The sequence below is a fragment of the Enhydra lutris genome, unplaced genomic scaffold (assembly GCF_002288905.1).
Source record: "Enhydra lutris kenyoni isolate GAN:26980312 unplaced genomic scaffold, ASM228890v2 scaffoldscaffold48, whole genome shotgun sequence".
NCBI classification, from domain to species: Eukaryota; Metazoa; Chordata; class Mammalia; order Carnivora; family Mustelidae; genus Enhydra; species Enhydra lutris.
In genome coordinates this window covers 6,782,918-6,801,292 of record NW_019154132.1, presented here as the reverse complement: position 1 = coordinate 6,801,292, position 18,375 = coordinate 6,782,918, and the positions used below count along the sequence as shown (strand labels likewise).

General features: G+C 46.8%; 1 long non-coding RNA gene across 1 annotated transcript; it reads left to right on the top strand.

Annotated features, from left to right (window-relative positions):
* Positions 1-2,717: 2,717 nt before the first annotated feature.
* LOC111156763 lies at positions 2,718-17,893 on the top strand. Its single transcript, XR_002641253.1, has 4 exons — positions 2,718-2,762; positions 12,702-12,793; positions 13,233-13,402; positions 17,340-17,893. It is a non-coding gene; the product is annotated as an uncharacterized LOC111156763 (long non-coding RNA).
* Positions 17,894-18,375: the final 482 nt, after the last annotated feature.

Sequence of the window (18,375 nt, the reverse complement as noted above, 5' to 3'; positions counted from 1 at the left end):
AACCCAGCCGTGCCCCCCAGTGTCTGCCAGCATCAAGGAGCTCCTTTGTCCTCTGGTTCCAGAAGGCTGAAGAGTGAAGTGACGAGGGGCATCTCGCCCGCGTCCCCCCACACCCTGCTCTGTTCTCAGCTCTGGGCACTCACGCTGGCTTCTCTGCCTGGAGGCCAAGGAGCCCGTCAGACGCTGTCTAGTGGGGCAGCAGGAGTCGGCTTCTCTCAGAAGCCTGTATGTCTGTAGTTTTATATTTCCAGCATGTGCCAAGACACGCCGCCCGGCTCTTTCCAGAGCAGTGTCTCACTGGCACAGCTTTGGGCTCCGAGGGATGTTTCTCTGTCTCCCACCCCGCCCCTCCCCTCCCCTCGTGTCTTTCCAACTTGTTTTTCTGCTGACTCTGGAGCCCTAGTGCTGGTGCTCTGGGAGGCGCCCTGTAATTGCAAAAATGAGCTGCTGTGAATTATGAGTTAGCACATGCCGCCCCCTAACGGCTCCTGCCTCTGAGTCTTTGGGCTCTATTGGGAACAGATGCCCCGGGGCCTTCGAGGAGGGTCTTCAGCAGGTCTCCTTCCAAGCAAGCTGGCTCCTTCCCCGCAGACAGCTCAGAGAACTGATCTTCGCTCTTGGCCCAGGTGAGGGGAGGTGGGGAACGTCCAAAGTCAGGTGGCTTCGGTATGCCTGGCTGTGAACGAAATTCTCCAACGTTTCACTGCCAGAGATGGAATAACTGGGCTCTTCTAGTCCAGGAATGTTCCTTGGACCGCCCTCACCTAGCAGCTGAGGAAAGGTTCACCCGATCTTTCTACCTGCTCCCTTGAAGTCTCCTTTCTGTGTCGAGAGAGGCGAGCACAGCACCCATGAGCTGTACACACCAAGGGGCTTCCTTCTCCTGGCCTTCTGGTGAGGACAGGGCTGAGTCTGCTGATCTGACCCTCAGAGTCCCCGGTGAGCTTTGAGAGCCAACCCGAAAGCAGAAAGGAAGGTGGGGGAGAGTACACGAGCCTCTTGGAATCCTAGAAATTGGTTGGACGTGGTCCAGTTCTGTTTCAAGGGGAATCTGGGGCTTCATCAAGGAACGGAGTTCGTAGGTGTGGGTGGAGAACCTGGGAAACATTTTGTTTTGGTAGCTGGAAAGCTTGTCTCCCGAAGTGATGGAAAGCAGTTAAAAGAGGAACTCGCTATTTCCTTCCAATAGGCCCCAGTCAGGCCCAAGCCCGTGCTCTGAGTTCTGTTGCTTGGCAGGAAGCAGGGCTCAAGTTAGTGTTCACAAGTCTAGAATGTTTGCTATAGTGGAGCTTCTGGGGGCCGGGGTGTGGAGGGCGGGGAGTATAAAAGAGAGGACAGGCCTGGTCTTCTCCAGCTCTTCTTAAACTGGGGCCAGCAGTCACAGAGATGGTGCACTGAGTCCTGGGGCTGGCTAGTGGGGGCAGGCTGTGGCTCTGGGGCAGGCTGTGGCTCTCCCCTGTCCTGTCCAGGGGTGAGGAGACCAGGAAGCAGGGAAGGTAGGATGGAGTTGTGAGCTAACGGGCTGGGTTTTCATGGGACATGGAAGCAGGTGGACCATTTTCCCTTCCTTGCAGAAATGGAAAAGAAGCACTTAAAATTTTTTTAAAATTTTATTTGGCTCTCCAGTTGCCCAGGCTTGTCTGTCATTAGGAAACAGATCTTTCCCCTGTTTAACTGTAAAGAATGGAGGTTTTTTTTCCCCCCTGCCTTCTGAAAATCTGGAGCAAATTCTGAAACATGAAAATAAAGAAAGTGTCCTCTCATTTGAAAGAACTGACCTGAAATTTTGGCCTTATTTCTCTCTGGGTGCCTGATGGTGCTGACTCAGCCCCAGATGTAGGCAGCGGCTTTGTAATGGCCCTTGTGCCATCCAACGCAGGCCTGACAGAGACAGCTGGTCCTGCTTCAGAGCCCAGAGCACCTGGCACGTAAAGAGTAAAGCTCGCTCTTACTGCTGGTTTCCTCCGGGGAACAGAGCTGGATTGGAGATATTTTCAAGTTATTCTGTTCTACCTCAAGATTTGGTTCCCCACCCCACCCTTCTTCCTCCAACTTAAAGATGGTGTGGCCGGAGAGATGTTTCTCTGCCTTGTTAGCAGTTACTCACTTTCTGCTTTCAGAACATCTTCTATGAGGCCAGGGCCAACTCTGGAGAAGCGTTTCCCCAAAGCCAGGTTCCCGCTGACCTGCACATATCTGCTGTCTGGTTTTTTTTTTGGGGGGGCAAAATTGGAAGTCAACAGAGGGCCCTGGGCTTCGAGATGATGTTTGACACAAAAGGGTATGACCAGAAGACCTCAAAGAGGTCTTTAAATCCCTGACGTTCCGTGATCCCCTGTTAATGTTCTAACAGTGGTTGGAGGAAGCCGGCAAGTTCCAAACATCTTGGCATTTCCTGGGGGAAAATGGCGGAAATACTCAACAGTAGGACCGCAGCTTGTCAGAATGTAGGAGAGAATCCCAGGACAGCCCATATAACAGAGTTGCATGCCAAACCCAGGCAAGCCTGCATTTTGGCTTTGTTGATGTCTTTTGTAGGACCAGAGGCAAAGGACCGCTCTGAGCCTCGGCATCCTCCTTGATGACTGAAGAAGGCATGAGCATTATTTCAAGAGTTTGGTGCTTAGTGTATTGTAAAACATCAATATCATTATTATTATTATTATTATTTTTTAGAGATTGGATTAAAAGGCCCTAAAGGAAATGAACTGTAGAATTGGCTTCTGTGACACCCCCTATGCCTTCTCTGGACTTAGGTTTTGGTAAGTGAAGGGATTTGGGTGAAAAGTAAAATTAAAAGCTTTGGGAGAAAGGCGAGGAAGCAGAGAGTGGCAGTCTGGGCCCTCTTATGGAGAAACCCGTTCAGATCACAACCTGAGACCTGAGAATAGTGTGGGGGAGCAGACCTTGGAGAAAGTGTGGAAATACACACACACACACACACACACACACATGCACGCACACAGAGGGAGAAGAAGCCTGAGATGTCAACTGTGCCTGGGGAATCCAGTGGTGAATATAATCTGACAGAACCCTGGAGTTTATGGTCTGGATACCTGCAGGGAGAAGTTTTGGCTGGAGTGGAAAAGGGGACCTGGCAGGGGAGCCCCAAACTGGGAACCAATCCAAAGCCACGAGCCTGCCAGGCTGAGAGGGGAACTTTGAGCGCCTGCCTGGTAAGCACCTGATTAATGAGTAAGCTGCTGGCTGGCTCAGGTAAGGGTGCACCTGTGATTTGCCTAATCCCTACAAAGCTCACACCACGAGCTCCCCACACACCCTAGTCATTTTTCACCCTGACTGCTTGACTAAGCCTGGATTTCGCCCGAGCAGCCTTTGTGGGTAGGGGCTCCTGAAAGAAAAGTTAAAAAAAAAAAAAAAAATCTGCTTAACAGCAGGTGGTCTTGGCCATTAATAGAAGTGGCAATGAAAACAAAAATAGAAGTTGCTTCATGAACTTGGGAGCTCCAGAAGCTATGATTGAACAAAATGTGAGCAAAGGCTCATGGTCCATCCTATGCTACTACAGAATTTAGACTACCTTGGTGTTTTTGTGGCCTTCCTCGTAGAGTTGGGTTTTTATTTTTATTAATGCATTTTTTTTAACTTTTAATTTAAGGGTAACAAGCTTAAGAAAAGTTAAGAAAAGTTCCAAAAGCCTAAATGTTTAATTTGCTGAAAATCCACAAATTGAAAACACTCAAATGATCAGCACTTCGATCAAGAAACAGAGCATGACCGGTGCCCAGGAGCCCACCCTGTGTCCTTTTTTCCACCATGAGCCTGTGTCTTGCACCATGGTTTAGTTTGCCTGACTTCTCTCTCTCTCTCTCTCTTTTTGTAAAAAATACTGTTGATTGTGGTAACATGCAAAAGACAGAAAATCTATCATCTTAACCATGTTTAAGTGTAGAGGTCAGTGACTTTCCACACTTTCACGTGGCCGTGTAACCATTACTATCATCCATCTGCAGAACTGTCTTCATCTTGCAAAGCTGAAATTTGCACTAACACCCCATTCCTAGTTCCCTGCGCCCCCCTTCCCGGCCATCAGCTGCAGGCAGCTGTCTTTTGACTTCTGCTCTACAATTTGACCACTCTCTGACTTTTGTACGAGTGGAACCATATAGTATTTGCTCTATGGTGACTGGCTTCTATCACTCAGCATAATGTCCTCCAGGTCTATCCATGTTGTCACCTGTGTCAGAGCGTCCTTCCTTTTTAAGGTTGAATAATATTGCATTGTATACATAAACCACATTTTATTTATCACCCATCCATGGATGAACACTGGGGTAACTGCCATCTTTGAGTATGGTGAATGCTGCTTCCATAAGCATTTAGTGTAAAGGACCTCTTCGAGACCCTGCTTTTAATCGTTTGGATATACACCCAAAGCGGAGTTGTTGGGTCATGTGATAATTCCATTTTTAATTTTTTGGGGTGGGGAACCTCTGAACTGTTTTCCACAGCTAATTTTGCCTGTTTTTAACTTTATATATGTAGGACTGTTCAATAAGCACTCTTTTGTCTGGCTTTTTTCATTCAAACTTGTGTTTGTGAAACTCAGTTTTTATTGATATAATTTTTAACAGGCACCCGGTGTTGTCAGGAGTGGCCGTGTACTTGATTTTTATTTTCTTGTATTGGATATTCTCTCAAATTTTAAGCTATATTTTCTATAGGTAGATCCTCAGTTATTTTTTACTGGTGTAGCATTTTGTAAGAGTATTCAGTAAAATGTTTCAAAAGAACCCATGTATAGGGTCTGTGGGTCTAGTTCCTTGTGGGGACATAAGCCACCACTCTCCATTTCTGTTGTTGCCTTAATAGACTTTACGGCCTAGAGAGACAGATACCCAAGTGAATATTCCTGTGTGACCCATGAGTTGGGCCTACTCACTCCAATTTTAAGATTGGTTCTATCATTTTATGATAGAGAACTTTGATCAGCCATTCAATTACCGTGGCTGATTACCACTGCATAAGGTAATAAAGCTCTGCATTTCCAAACTTCCCCTAAATTGCCTTTTTCTAATGAATGCTTCCTCCCACAATGACCCAATTAAAAAAACTAACAAACAAAAAATAACCAACTGCAGTTGAAATCACATATTTGTAGACTCCCTGAAACACCTATGGGTTTCACTGAATACTTTCTTTCTTTCTTTTTTTAACCATTTCTGTAGAGAGCTGGGAGAAACATTTTGAAAATCAGATGATCTAATTAGCTATGTGTTAACCTCAACTTAAAAAAAAAAAATCTTCCTTTATTATTTAAATAAATTTTCCCCACCCCCAAAGTCTGCCTTTATTTATATTAAGTGAACCCAACCCCCAACATGGGGCTTGAACTCATGACCCTGAGATCAAGAGTGGTGTACTTGACCCACTGAGCCAGCCAGGCGCTCCATCTTCTCTTAACCAAGTCTTGTTTAAGTATTCCAGAGAATCCCGGTTATGCTCAAGAAGTAAGGGAAGTGTGTTCTAACTTGGTCAGCGGGAGTGTGGTAACCGCATAATGGTAAGAATGTCCTTTGAGGACAGTGCTTCCGGGAATAGAGATGGGGACCTTGAGGTCCAGCTGCCCTCCATAGGGTCATCAGCCTGTGGTTACAAAGAGCTGGCAGGTCTGCTTCCATGCTCCCTGGTCCTCTGGGGATAAGGCACGGAGGAGGGAGGGCAGGACATGGTATATTTAGGTGGAGTGAGGGGTCCTGGGTTTGAGTCCCTCCTCTGACACTTACCAGAAATGTGATATGGAGCAAGTCACTTGACCCCACTGAATTTTGCTTTCTCCACTTGTGGAAACCGCATAATTTATAGATTTTAATTGTATTGTGTCTGTTGTCTTTTTCTTAAGGCCTCCATTCCCAGAAAAATCAGGTCTTTGAGGTCCTTCTTTTGCTGGGAGGTTTGTGGTGCAGGACTGACAGCAGAGTTTTCCTGAATCCAAACCCACCCTCTGGGCTTTGTTTTGAAAGCTTAAAGTCATTTAGCAGATAATGCTAGCTCGTGCCCAGAAGATGGGGTGTGTGTGCAGGGTGTGGGGCCGGGGGTGGAGGGAATGGAGGCTGCCATTCTTTGTTCTGTTTTTGTTTTGCTTTTCGGTGAGAGGAGAATGCCTCAGAACAGAGAAAATGCTTTCCAGTAGCTAGGAAAGAGTTGGTGGGTTGGGGATTCTAGAAGGAGCCTCAAGAATTTGAGTCCTGTGTTGTCACAGTCCAGCTCTCAGGAAAGTGGCCAAACCTGGGAAGGGAATGGCTGCTTGGCTCCCTAGAGGCAGCAGGCAGACTTTCCAAGGTACCTAGTGGGCCACTGCAATGACATGTCAGGGATTATGAGTTGAGGGACAGAAAAGTAGAGGGGTCCCACCTCCAATGTTCTCCTTTGTTTGTGACCCTGGAACCGTCTCTGCCTTTTGAACAACTGTGAGGACTGGAATGAGAAGTGAGAGTAACAAGGAGTTAAGGTTGAATCCATTTAATAGAAATGAAGAAACTAACATTTCTTACGGCCTTAATTTCTGGAGCAAAGTTCCTACTGGCCACCTGTACCTTTAATGGGAACATCCTAATGTCCAGCTAACAGAACTCCCTCGGGAATTAAGAGAGGTAGAGAGGTGGCTTATTGGACAAGTAAGCTCTCTACCAGTTGCTTTAGGACCCAGCTTGCCCAGTTACAGAGAGAGCACACGGGCCCCAGTCTCCTCTGTGGGTTGGAGGAAGCGGAAAGTTACCCCTGGGGAGGCAGGCTTCCCTGGGTTTCTGTGTGGGTGTCAGGCTCTGCTGCATCCGTCAGCAGCCCAGAGCAGGATGCTGACAGCTGGGGCTGCTTCCTCTGTGGGGTGAAGCAGGGCATGGCCTCTCAATGCAGACACTGCAGATTTTGCTTAGTTTTTCGAGGAGAAGAGAGAGACTCAAATGCATCTCAGGCCAAGCATCGGAGATGCTCTGACAGGCTTCTGTGTCTGCCCTCTGACATGCCTCCACCGTCTGGTCCATCGCAATGGCAGATAGTGCTGGAAAATGATTGCTTTGTTCCTGTAGTAGTAAGTCATTCACACGGAATTTGGGCTACTGATCAGGGAGGGTCTTGGTCAGCAGTGTTCAATAGAAATTCTACCTCCAAATACTGAGCCATTATTTTCAATTTTTTTTGTAGCCACATTATAAAAAGTAAAAAAAGAAAAAGAAAGGAAAAAAAGGTAAAATTCATGCTTATAATTTTTTTTTAAAGATTTTTAAAAATTTGTTTGAAAGAGAGAGAGAGCATGAGCAGGGAGGGGAGGGGGGGCGATGCAGACTCCCCAGTGAGCAGAGAGTCTGATGCAGGGCTCGATTTCAGGATCCTAGGATCATGATCTGAGCCCAAGGCAGAGGCTTAACCCACTGAGCCACCCAGGCATGCCCATGCTTATAATTTTTATCCTCTATCACTCAGTGTATTAAAAATACTACCACAGCAACATGGAATCGATACAAAATATAAAAATATATTACTATAAAAATATACACAGGATAGTTTACATTCTTTTTTTGTTTTTCATTGGAATGTCTGAATTCCAGTGTACATTTTCTACTTACAGTGCATCTCAGTTGAAACTAGCCACCTTTCATGTGCTCCGTGATCACTTCGGGCTTCTGGCTTAGACAGTGCTGGTCTCTACCCATGGTTTTCAACTGGAGATAATCCTCCCCCCTGTCGATAACTGCAGATACATTTGACTGTTGCACCTGGAGGGAATCTATTGGCATCTACTGGGGATGTTGTCAGACATCCTACAACGCACAGGACAGCCCCCACAGCAAGGAACGTTCTGTCCCAAGACACAGATAGTGTCAAGGCCAAGAGACCCTAGTCTGAACACATCCCTACTCCCTGCTTTTCTCCACAGCAGTGAGAATGAGGCACCAAGAGCCACGGGGTGTCAGGACAGGGGCTGACACCCAGATCCCCTCAATCCATCCCCGGGGCAGTCCCCTACCTCACCCACGACCACCTCCAGCTGTGTGATGGTAGCCGTTGTCCCCAGTCCTTTTTCCAGCTCAGCTCAGCAGATGAATCCAAGTGACAGGTCCCAAGGCCCAGGCAAGAACCGCCTCCCCCGCCCCCCACCCAGCCAAGTTCCACGGCACAAGAGTTTCCTTTGTGTTACATGAAAATTTTGAGAAAATTCATACACTTGTCGGAACCTGAAAGACTAGAAGAGACAAAGGAAACGCCGAGGTCAGCAAGAATCCTGCAGCTGATGCTGGGCCACCTCTGGATGAGGCCCTCGGAGCCTGGGTGTCAGAGGGGAACATCTTCCAATCAGATCGAATTTCTTATTTCACTGTAAGAGGACCGTTTTCTGAATGTCTGGGTCAACGTTTATTCTCATCAGGCAAAAGTACTTTTCAGTGACGGGAAGCCACAGCCTAGAAGTAAAATGACCAAGCATGTTTCCCTTCCCTTTGTCTCCTCTGGGGTCCTACCCGCGTGCAGGTGCACAGACAGGGAACTTGTTGAAATGTCTGTGCAAACCCACGGGAGAAGTAGTGAGGGAGGGAGTGAATGAGTTGCATAGAGCAGCTTCGGATAGAAACTAACCTTTCTCCCGGTTTGCTTCAGGGTTAAGTAACCTGTTGAGTAAGTGTCACCTTTTACGGTCCTTCTCTCCTGACCCTTGGCCTCCTTTGGCGGTGCTGCGGCTCCCAGCCTTCTGTGTGCACCCAGCCCCGCCCTGCACTCCCACATTTGTTTGTGGATGGCCCGATTCCACGCTGGGAAGTGATGTGGGAAGGGAGAACCCCCGGACGCCTTCCTCCCCAGCCCTGAGCCTGGCCGAGGGGCTTCCTGTGAGAACCTCCCTTTCCCTCTGCCCCACGCTCCTGGAGACGCTCAGACCTCACTTCCTACCTCAGGGACCTCTGCACCCTCCTGGAGCCTGTCCACCCTCCACAGGGAGAAGGCGCCCTTCCTGCGTGTTTCTGCCAACCAGGAGCCCTTGAGCCCCTGCCAGAGCACACTCAGATACCCCCGCAGCTTGAGGAGCCCCAAGCATCCATTTGTACCGCCCGTGTGGGTTTCCTTCCAAGACTCTTGCTGGGTTTTGCCCACCTTTCTGCCTTTTGCTGCTCACCAACTTGGTAGAGGATGAGTAAACAGCACTCAGACTGGCTCCTGCCATTTTGTGGTTAGAAAGGAGCTCAGAGCTGTTTGCGAATGAGATTGGCAGAGAAGCATGTGGCTGTCACATGTGGCTCCCTCCCGGAGCCCCGGCATGACCCCCAAAGACACGGATGTCAAGGGACTGAATCACACGGGGGAATTCCCAGCCCTCTGACCCAAGGTCGTGTCCTGGGCCTTTTTCTCCCCTTCCATGGTCCCTGTTTTTCTCATGCCATCAGTAGGAGATTGAGAGGTCTCTAACTCCACGGCATGGGCTGGGTGTGGGGTCATTAGGACGACAGGCCCTGCTCTGGGACTTGGGCTGAGAATGAGAGGCTCGTTTCGGAACAGAGGGAGAGAGCGTGTTACCTGGCTATGGATTCGTCGACTTAACCCACTGCCAATGGTGGGGACAAATACCTGGTCACACAGAGCAGCTAGTTTCAAGGGCACGGCCACCGTACCCACTCCCGGTTCTGTGCGGTTGCCCAGTGTGCTCACGTGGTCAGTACCTCCGCAGAGAGGGACTATTCTGTCTGCGGATCAAGTACAAACTAAGCCCTTTCCAGACCCTGAGAGCTGCCCTCTTCAGAGAATTAAACCAGGGCTATTTCTCTTTCCTTTTTCTCATCCCACGATTTTATTTATTTTGCACAATATACACAGATGTCTTTCTTAAATGAGATGAAGCCCAGAATCCAGGGATCTGGTCGAAGGACAGTGGGTTTCCCTACATCACTCACAGGAACTGGCCTTCCTCTTGCCTGAGTCCCGGCTCTCATTAGCTGGAATGCCAGCCCTGTGTTGGGAGGGAGGGCGGCCGCTCTGTTGCCCTCAGCACCTCCGGGGCAGCTGGGCTGGGGCCGGAAGTGGCGGACAAAGCATGTTTCCGTGGTCCCGCGGAGCTGTCTGCAAACCACCTCCCCAGGCAGGCAGCTTCGGCAGCTGGACCAGGTTGCACGCCTTTGCGCTGCAGACAGATGCCAGGACCCACATCAACGTCGCGCTCCAAACACGGAAACGTACCGGAGAAAGCGTTGTTTTGCATCCAGGTCCTGGTTTCATGGTCGTCTTTAATGACCCAGCCCATCACTTTGGCTGAATCTGAATGAAAATATGTTTGGACAGGGATGAGTGCCATAGGTGCTTTCATTAAAGTGATTTCAGAGCACCACTGACCCAGGTTCTCAGTGGGACACGAGGCTTCCTCCCGTGGGTGTGGACTGGCCAGTGTCAAGGGAATGCCGCGTTTCGCTTTTTTTGCTCCATCTGCTCACTCTGTTGGCTTTATTTTTATTTTACAAGACAACGCAATGTTTTGGTGGAGGGTGAGTACCCAGGGGAGTCATTTTCAGGGAGAGGATATGAGGACATTGGCACAAGGAAAACTTTATGTTCTAACTGCATTTATTTTTCTGTCCCCCCCCCCATGATGGCTTACAAAGTTGGAATTTCAGAAACCCTTAGAAAGACAGGCAGTTTGATTTAATGGTGCACAAATGAATCCTAAAACCATCCGTCCCCAAGCTTGTCTATGTTGGAGAACTGTCAGGCCAAACAGAGCTATAAAAACTGTTCTGTGCTGTCCAGTGGCTCAGCCCCGGACGCAGCAGCGGCCAGCCGCCCCCACTTTGGAAGGGTGTTTGTTGAATCCTGGCGCTGGCAGAGTTACCGCAAGTCATTCCTGCTCACTCCTGCAGCATCTCCCGAAAGGAAAACACACTCAGAGTCTGGGTCTGGCCTCTCTCTCCCGTGTGGTTTCCAGGCCTCTGCTTGGCTGTCACGTCCATTGTCCCCTAGAGCCTGGGGCAGTGACGGAAAGCAGGGCGTCACCAGTGTGTGGGAAGATGGCTTTGTCATCCTACCCCACTGCCCTCATCCCTCAGGTCTCTCCTGTTGGTACGCATCTCATTTCCCAGCAGATTTCCAAACAAGGGACTACATTTAGATCATCAAAGAGCCCTTGCTTTGGGAAGGCATATGCTAATGAGGCTGGGCCCTGGACCCTGCCGATCTCTCACAGTTGCCCCCTTTCCTGCTGGGCCTGGGCCTTTGAGTCCCTCCCCCTCTCACTCCTCCCACTTGCTCGCCCATCTGCAGTGCAAGGGGAGAGCAAGCTGCCTGTTTACCTTTCTCTTTCAACACTGCCACTGATCAGAAATCCAGAAGGGTTCAGATGGTCAGAAAGCTTCAGCCTGCTTAGGACACATGTGGAATGGAAGAATTAGAACTTCTGTGGCCCCAAGAGGTGGTACAGATGGAAAGCATAATTAAGTGCCCCCCCCAAAAAAAGTTTTCGATTGATTCATAAGTGACCAATTTTTAGAATTTTCAAAGGGATCTGGAGGTTACTTATATGTTAGCCTCTGCTTTGTACAAAAGAGACAGAAGGATGAAGCAAATGTCCTTGCATTCAAAGCCCTCACAGTCTAGAAGGGAGGTGAGCTACCTGCCTACAGAGCAGGTAGGTGGGAGATCCCCACCCACACACAATGAGCGGAGCCTTCCTGGTCCCTCAGCTGCAAGACCTTTCTCAGCAGGGGGTGAACACAAAGGAACACAGATCAGAGTAATGAATGCATTTACTAAAAAATGCTCGAGGGGACCCTGAATCCCTGAGGAATTGGGTATTACATAGAACATGGTGAAGACTTAATGGGGAAAAAGTCCCCTTACCTTCCCAAGTTCCCAGGTTCCATATCTCATGATGATGGCTGAAAACCTCTTCTCTCGTAGAGTCAGGCCTCCTGCTGTGTGGCTGTCTCATTTCCTCCTCTCCTTTGTCTACCTCACACCACATCGGCCCCCACGGCCAGCCCCGTGGACGAACGCTGTTCTCCTTCTCTGCATTCTGTTGGCCGCCCCTCTCCATTTCTATACCCACTTCCGCAACAGCCAATGGAGGCGTTAGGGGGCAGAGCAAAGGAAAGGGGTCCTTTCTGATAGTGCTGAACAGCACTTGAGTCTCGGGCTCCTGAAGAGCAGGGAAGGTTAACCTCCCCAAACTTTGTGACTGAAATCTCCCAATCCTTTTTTGTTCTGGGAAATGACTTACTACAGAGAACCATCCTTCCGCACATGACTTAGATAAGACCCAGTGTTATCAGCTGAATGTATCCATCTCCTCAAAATTCCTAAGTGGAAGTCTTGAGTTCCCAATCCCCCGTAACTCAGAATGTGACTGCATTTGGAGATAGGGTTTTAAAGAGGTGATTAATTTAAAATGAGGTCATAAGGGCGCCTGGGTGGCTCAGTGGGTTGAGCAGCTGCCTTCGGCTCAGGTCGTGATCCCAGGTCCTGGGTTCAAGCCCCGCATCGGGCTTTCTGCTCAGCGGGGAGCCTGCTTCCTCCTCTCTCTCTGCCTGCCTCTCTGCCTACTCATGATTTCTCTCTATCAAATAAATAAAAATCTTTAAAAAAAAATAAAATAAAATGAGGTTATAAGAATGGGACCCTAATCCATTATGACTTGTATCCTTATAAGAACAAAAGGTCAGGACACAGACACAGGTCACAGACAGCAGGACAACTATGTAAGCTGTCCACAGGGAGAAGATGGTCATCTACATGCCAGGAGAGGGGCCTCGGAAGGAACCAACCCTGACGACACCTTGATCTCAGACGTCCATCCTCCAGAACTGTGAGAAATACATTTCTGTTGTTTCAGCTCCCCAGTCTGTGGTGTTCGTTATGGCAGCCTTAGCGGACTAAGACACCCAATGTCCAATCTTTCTTGGGACCCCCCCATGTGACTCACGATGACTCCTGGGACAAGGCCAGACACAGACCCTCCAAATCCCTATCTTCATTTCATAAATGATTAGCTGAACTGTTTGTTCCCCCCAGCTTGCTAGACACAGAGGTAGACCTATCTTATTCAGCTGACAGACAGACCCCTTCTGATTACGAAATCATCCCAACTGTGAAACGACCCACCTGCGGCTTATCTACTCTTCCCTGAAATATCTAGACAAGGCCACTGGTGAGACACTCTGGTCTTTGGATCTGGGGTGCTGCTTCCACTGCAACAGCCTGAATAAAATCAATGCCTTTACCTCCTTGTCTTTTGTATTTGACAGTTCAGTGCTGTGACTGTACGGAGCTGGGAGTCCATCTGGACCCCCGCTTCTCCATCCAGATACTGAAGCCCCTCCAGCCTGTTGTGTTCCTTTCTCATCTGGCTTTCCAGGGATCCCATGCGAGTCCCGCTCCTGGTCCTCTGCTCTGAACATTTGTCTGTCGTAGCACGGTAAGGACTGAAGTTTGATTCTTGGTTTGGTTGCTCTTTTGGTTTTTGTCCTTTTGCTGGTTTCTGTTCAACCCTGGTACTATGGAAACTCTGAATCTCCTTCTCTGCCCTTTCTGAAAATCTCCTCTGTTTATACGCTTCACCGCTATGGCGACAATTCTGTTTCTTATCTCAAAAAATGGCACAATTTTACTGAGAACTACTTAAAATTGCAGTGGTCTCTTTGGGGTCCCTAAACTCTCCCAAAACTGGTCCATATAAGAGGCACCCTCAAATCTCAGGGCTTTAAGATCTCTCCTTCTCCACGGTCAGCTCATTGTGCTTTGCAAGGAGGGGAACAAATGTACTTAAGAATGTCTCTCTCGATGTCTTTCTCATGAGTAGCTCTCTGCTTCCCAGTTCCCTATCATAACCCGTACGATTGGTGCTTCCTACCTGTTATGGAAAGCTTGCGACCGAAATGCCCACCTGAACAAGGACTTACTCAGAGTTTCATGCTCTTGGTAAAGAATTTCCAGACAATAAGAGTAGGGGAGAGCTTACAATTAATTCAGACTGGTCCTTCAAGGCATATTCACCCGTGATTGCTGATTTATAACAACTTGTGCAGTGGCTGGTGGGTCCCAAAGCTGCCACTGTATGATTTGAAAAAGCCAAATGGGCTTCATGAGGACCTTCCAAAAAAATCAGAACACCCCCAAGGCTTACAGGCCAAAACCACTGGGGGAGGATTTTTAGAATCCATTCCCACTGTTTTCTCTCAAAAATTGATGGCCAACAACACAAGATTGCAGGTGACAAAGAGATGAACCCACCTCTATAGATACAGACTAGAAAATGCTGGCAAGAACTACTTCAGTCTTGCTCCTGACTACTAACTGCTCTTTGTTACTAATTTCGTAAATAGCTTACAACCAGAACTTAGAGATATTATCCAAAAGTGTGTTGTTAAAAAATAAAATACTCCTCTCTCTGAAAATGTACACTCACTTAGCACCATGGAGACACCACGGCAGGAAAGGTCAAATCAACACAGAGCAAACCGAAGCCTTTACAACTTAACTAATTAGGAGAAGCAAGTCAGGGCCGTCTGCTTCCTCCAAAACTCCCCATAGAGACACTTATAGATAACATCAATAAAAAGGATGTTGGACTTGGGATTGTCTGCCTTTAAAATGTAGAAGGGAACAAGAATCCAAATTCCATCTCTCTGATGACTTTCTGAGGGACCCTCCTCCTGTGTCTACACTAACATGCAAAAGGAGTCAGTCAGTCATTCCCATGAATGGGCACCCCACTCCCTTCTTGTGGAGAACATACAGCACATCCTACCGTTAACACGTCTCATTTCCCACCCCCCTCCCTTGTACAAAAACCATCCTGTGGAGGGACTTGATAACTGTTCACATGACTGCCTTTCTCTGAACCTCTTCCAGTCTTACTAGGATCCCTCACTACCCAGAATGGCTTTCTGCTTAACTTCTCTACTCAGTGAACCTTCTGGAAATGTTTCCAACTAGAATATCCATCTTCTCGGCTCCTGCAACAACCTCATCATTGAGGTCCTTGGTTCCCTGCTCACAACTTTTCCCTTTCATGACTCTCATTGACCATCAGATTTTTCTTTCTCCTGTCAAAATTCTGAATCCCATTTAAAGCCTCAAGTACCAACTATGTTCTTGCCTTTCTTTCAGCTGCTCACTCCACTGACATAGACCATAGGAACCTGAACCTCTCCAAGTAGAAAAAAGATTTTTCTGTATCACACTTAGTATAGTACCCTCTACCATAATACCCTCCAAAACAAGAATCTTTTAAGGTCTTGAGCCTATAACTCAAGGCCTCCTTAACAAGTGAATCTCAGCCCCCACATCCGGTTCCTGTAATAGCCCCATCTTCCCCTTGAAGAAGTCAAGTGGAATACCACCTAGTCCAAGACTTGAGGCCAATGAACAAAATAATTGCTTTCAGGTTTCTTCTAGTTCTGAAGGACCCCAGCCACTCTCCCCACCCACCCTACTTGCTTCATATTTATCAGCTTATGTTCTGTTTTTTCGAGTATATTTTTTCAACCCTGATGGATAGTATTTTTTGAATTCATACAGAAAAGTCAACAATACACATGGTCCATTTGTCTCAGGGGTTTACTGAGGTTCCTACTTATTTGGCAAGGGACATAAATACAGACTTGAGAGAGTGAACTCTCCTCTGCAGTTCCGTCTTTATCCAGTATGTAGATGACATTTTTTTCTGCTCACCTGATTTTGACAGCTCATTTATTACCACCCATCACTTATTCCAATCTCTTGCCTGAAAAGGTCATAAGCTTTCCAAAAACAGAATGCAATGATGCAGTCCTCAAGTGCATTATCTTAGGGCATGAGATCTTTAAAAGGAAGATTTTATTCCCTAAATGAATTAAGATTTTTATCAATTTCCTTCTTCCTGAGACCAAAAGATGACTCCAAGTGTTTCCATAATTAGTTGACTATTCCAGAAACTGGACTCCTAATTTTTCCACTATGGCATCTCCTTTATGTGCTGTGGCTAAGGAGATAATCCCCAAACCCTTTAGTTACTCTCCTTCCATACCTGCATTTCGAAGCCTCACATCATCTCTATCTTCCCTTCCCATGTTTGGATTCCCTGTTTTGGACTCATCGTCCTTTTCCCTTTTTATAAACAAAGGGAAAGAACATGCTTTGGGGTCTTCACGTATGTGCTTATAGTCAATGCGCTTTTGGAGTTGTCCATGATTGTGTCATATCATGGAAATAAAGCGGGTCACCTACCAAAACTGCAGCCCAAGTCACTGGCCAAGTGGAGGCTTTAACCAAGGAATTAAATAGTCTCAATTAAATAGTCTCATAATAGTAGCCACACCTTCAACATTAAAGGAAACTCCTCATGTGACAAATATGCCATAATAGCTGCTTCCCAAGAAAAATTTCCTTGGTTACCTGCATATTTCCCATTGCTCAACCTTCTATAGAGATGGAAACTCTACTTAAGAAGCTTAGGGCACATCGACTGCTAACACCGCAGCATAATAAAACTAATTGGAAATACGTTGGATATTTGATCCACTCAGATGAGCTTTGGAGAGGCCCAGATGGTTACTGGGTTTCTTTTCTGTCCCTTAGATGACCACAGCCTCCATAACATTGCACATCATGGCAAAGGGAATCTTAAAGGTTTCCTCCATATTGATGAGGTGGCTTTTGCAACCTTCACATTGAGCACATAACATCAAATTGTCCCATGGGTCAGAAACATAATTGTGGTGAAAATGTAAACGTAGGACAAAGATAAGAACCAGGCCCCTCTGTCCCTATCTTCATTGACAAATGGGTCATATCCAGTTCCCAAAGTCTCCTGAGCATGAACATATTCTAACCTTAGTCTTATGTTTTTAAGATAATTAGAAGTGGTTTTTTTAAAAGCTGTTTTTGTTTCCAAACTACTGAGCTACTGCCACCATAGTAGCTTCTACAAAGAATATTGGTCACTTAGGGGAATCCCTTTGTTCTTCTCCAGTGATAGAAGAACTCATTTCATTGCTGAGGTTATGTGGGACATTCAATGAATATTCCCTTTCTCACAAAAATTGCGCTGTCCTTATCACCTTCAATACTCTGGAAAAAATGAAATGGGTTGATGGAACTCTAAAACTTGAATTCATCAAGCTCACTGAGGAAGTCAACCTGCTTTGGCCCAAAGTCTTGTCTTGAATACTGATGATTCTTTCCTCCTCCCCCTCCAATCAATATTGATTGTTTCCTTATGAAACAATTACCAGCTCAGTGAAGATCCCTTTGCTCCTCCTGGACCTTAGAAGATCCTAACCTGACATAATCCAATGTCCTTAAATACTGCCAAGGTCTTATTAAATACTCTCATACTTATTACTAACAGGCTACATCTGCTTTTCTCCCAGAGGCTCAATGGCATCCCTTATCTGATCTTCAGATTTGAGACCTAATTTTCTGGAAAGATACCACTGAACACTGATCTTGAACCAGGAGAAACAGACCTTATACTGCTCTCCAAACCACCATATTGCCGCAAAACTACGTGGAGTACAACCTTGGGTTTCTGTTTCATAACTAAAAAAATTAAAAGCCTTGTTCTGAATGGAAATCCATTCTAGTTGGAGGTTTTAAACTGAGGGTCCATGAAAGCCCCCAGAAACAGATGACACCACAAAGGAGACTGCTTTCACAAGATTCAGAACAGGTAAATGACATCCCCATGTGTTGGGTGTGCATCCTGTCCAGAGTTTCACAGGTAGACCTTGTTTTACTGTACTCTCAAATAATGCAACTTTTTACAGATTGAAGGTTAGTGACAACCTTTCATTGAGCAAGGCTATGGGTACCATTTTTCTAACACATTTGCTTACTTTGTGTCTCTGCATCCTATTTTGGTCATTCTCACGATAGTTCAAACTTTTTCATTGCTATTATATTTGTTATGATGATATGTGGTCAGTGATAAGATTCTAAAAGCTCAGATGGCGTTTAACATTTTTTAGCAATAAAGTATTTTTAAAATTAAGATATGACTTTTTTAAAGACATAATGCTATGCCATACCTAACATAGTATAAACATAACTTTTATATGCACTGGGGAGGAAAATTTCATTTGCCTTGCTTTATCGTGATACTCAGTTTATTGCAGTGGCCTGACCCTGAACTCACCATGTCTCTTAGATTGGTCTGTAAATGTTACTCTGCAGCCATTGACTTAACAAATGATTCACTCGTAGAACGTGATCCAGCAGCCCCAGGGAAAACTGCCTCCAGCTGAATTTGTGCACAGGGTCAAATCTGAGCCAACAACTTTACATGTGGACTAACGGTGGCACAGATCTGGCCATCTCCATTGCCTCATTTCCAGACAGTTTGTCCAGCACAACCTCATGACGGTGTTGAGTAAGAGGAGGGACTGGCCGCAATGTTGAACTTTACCT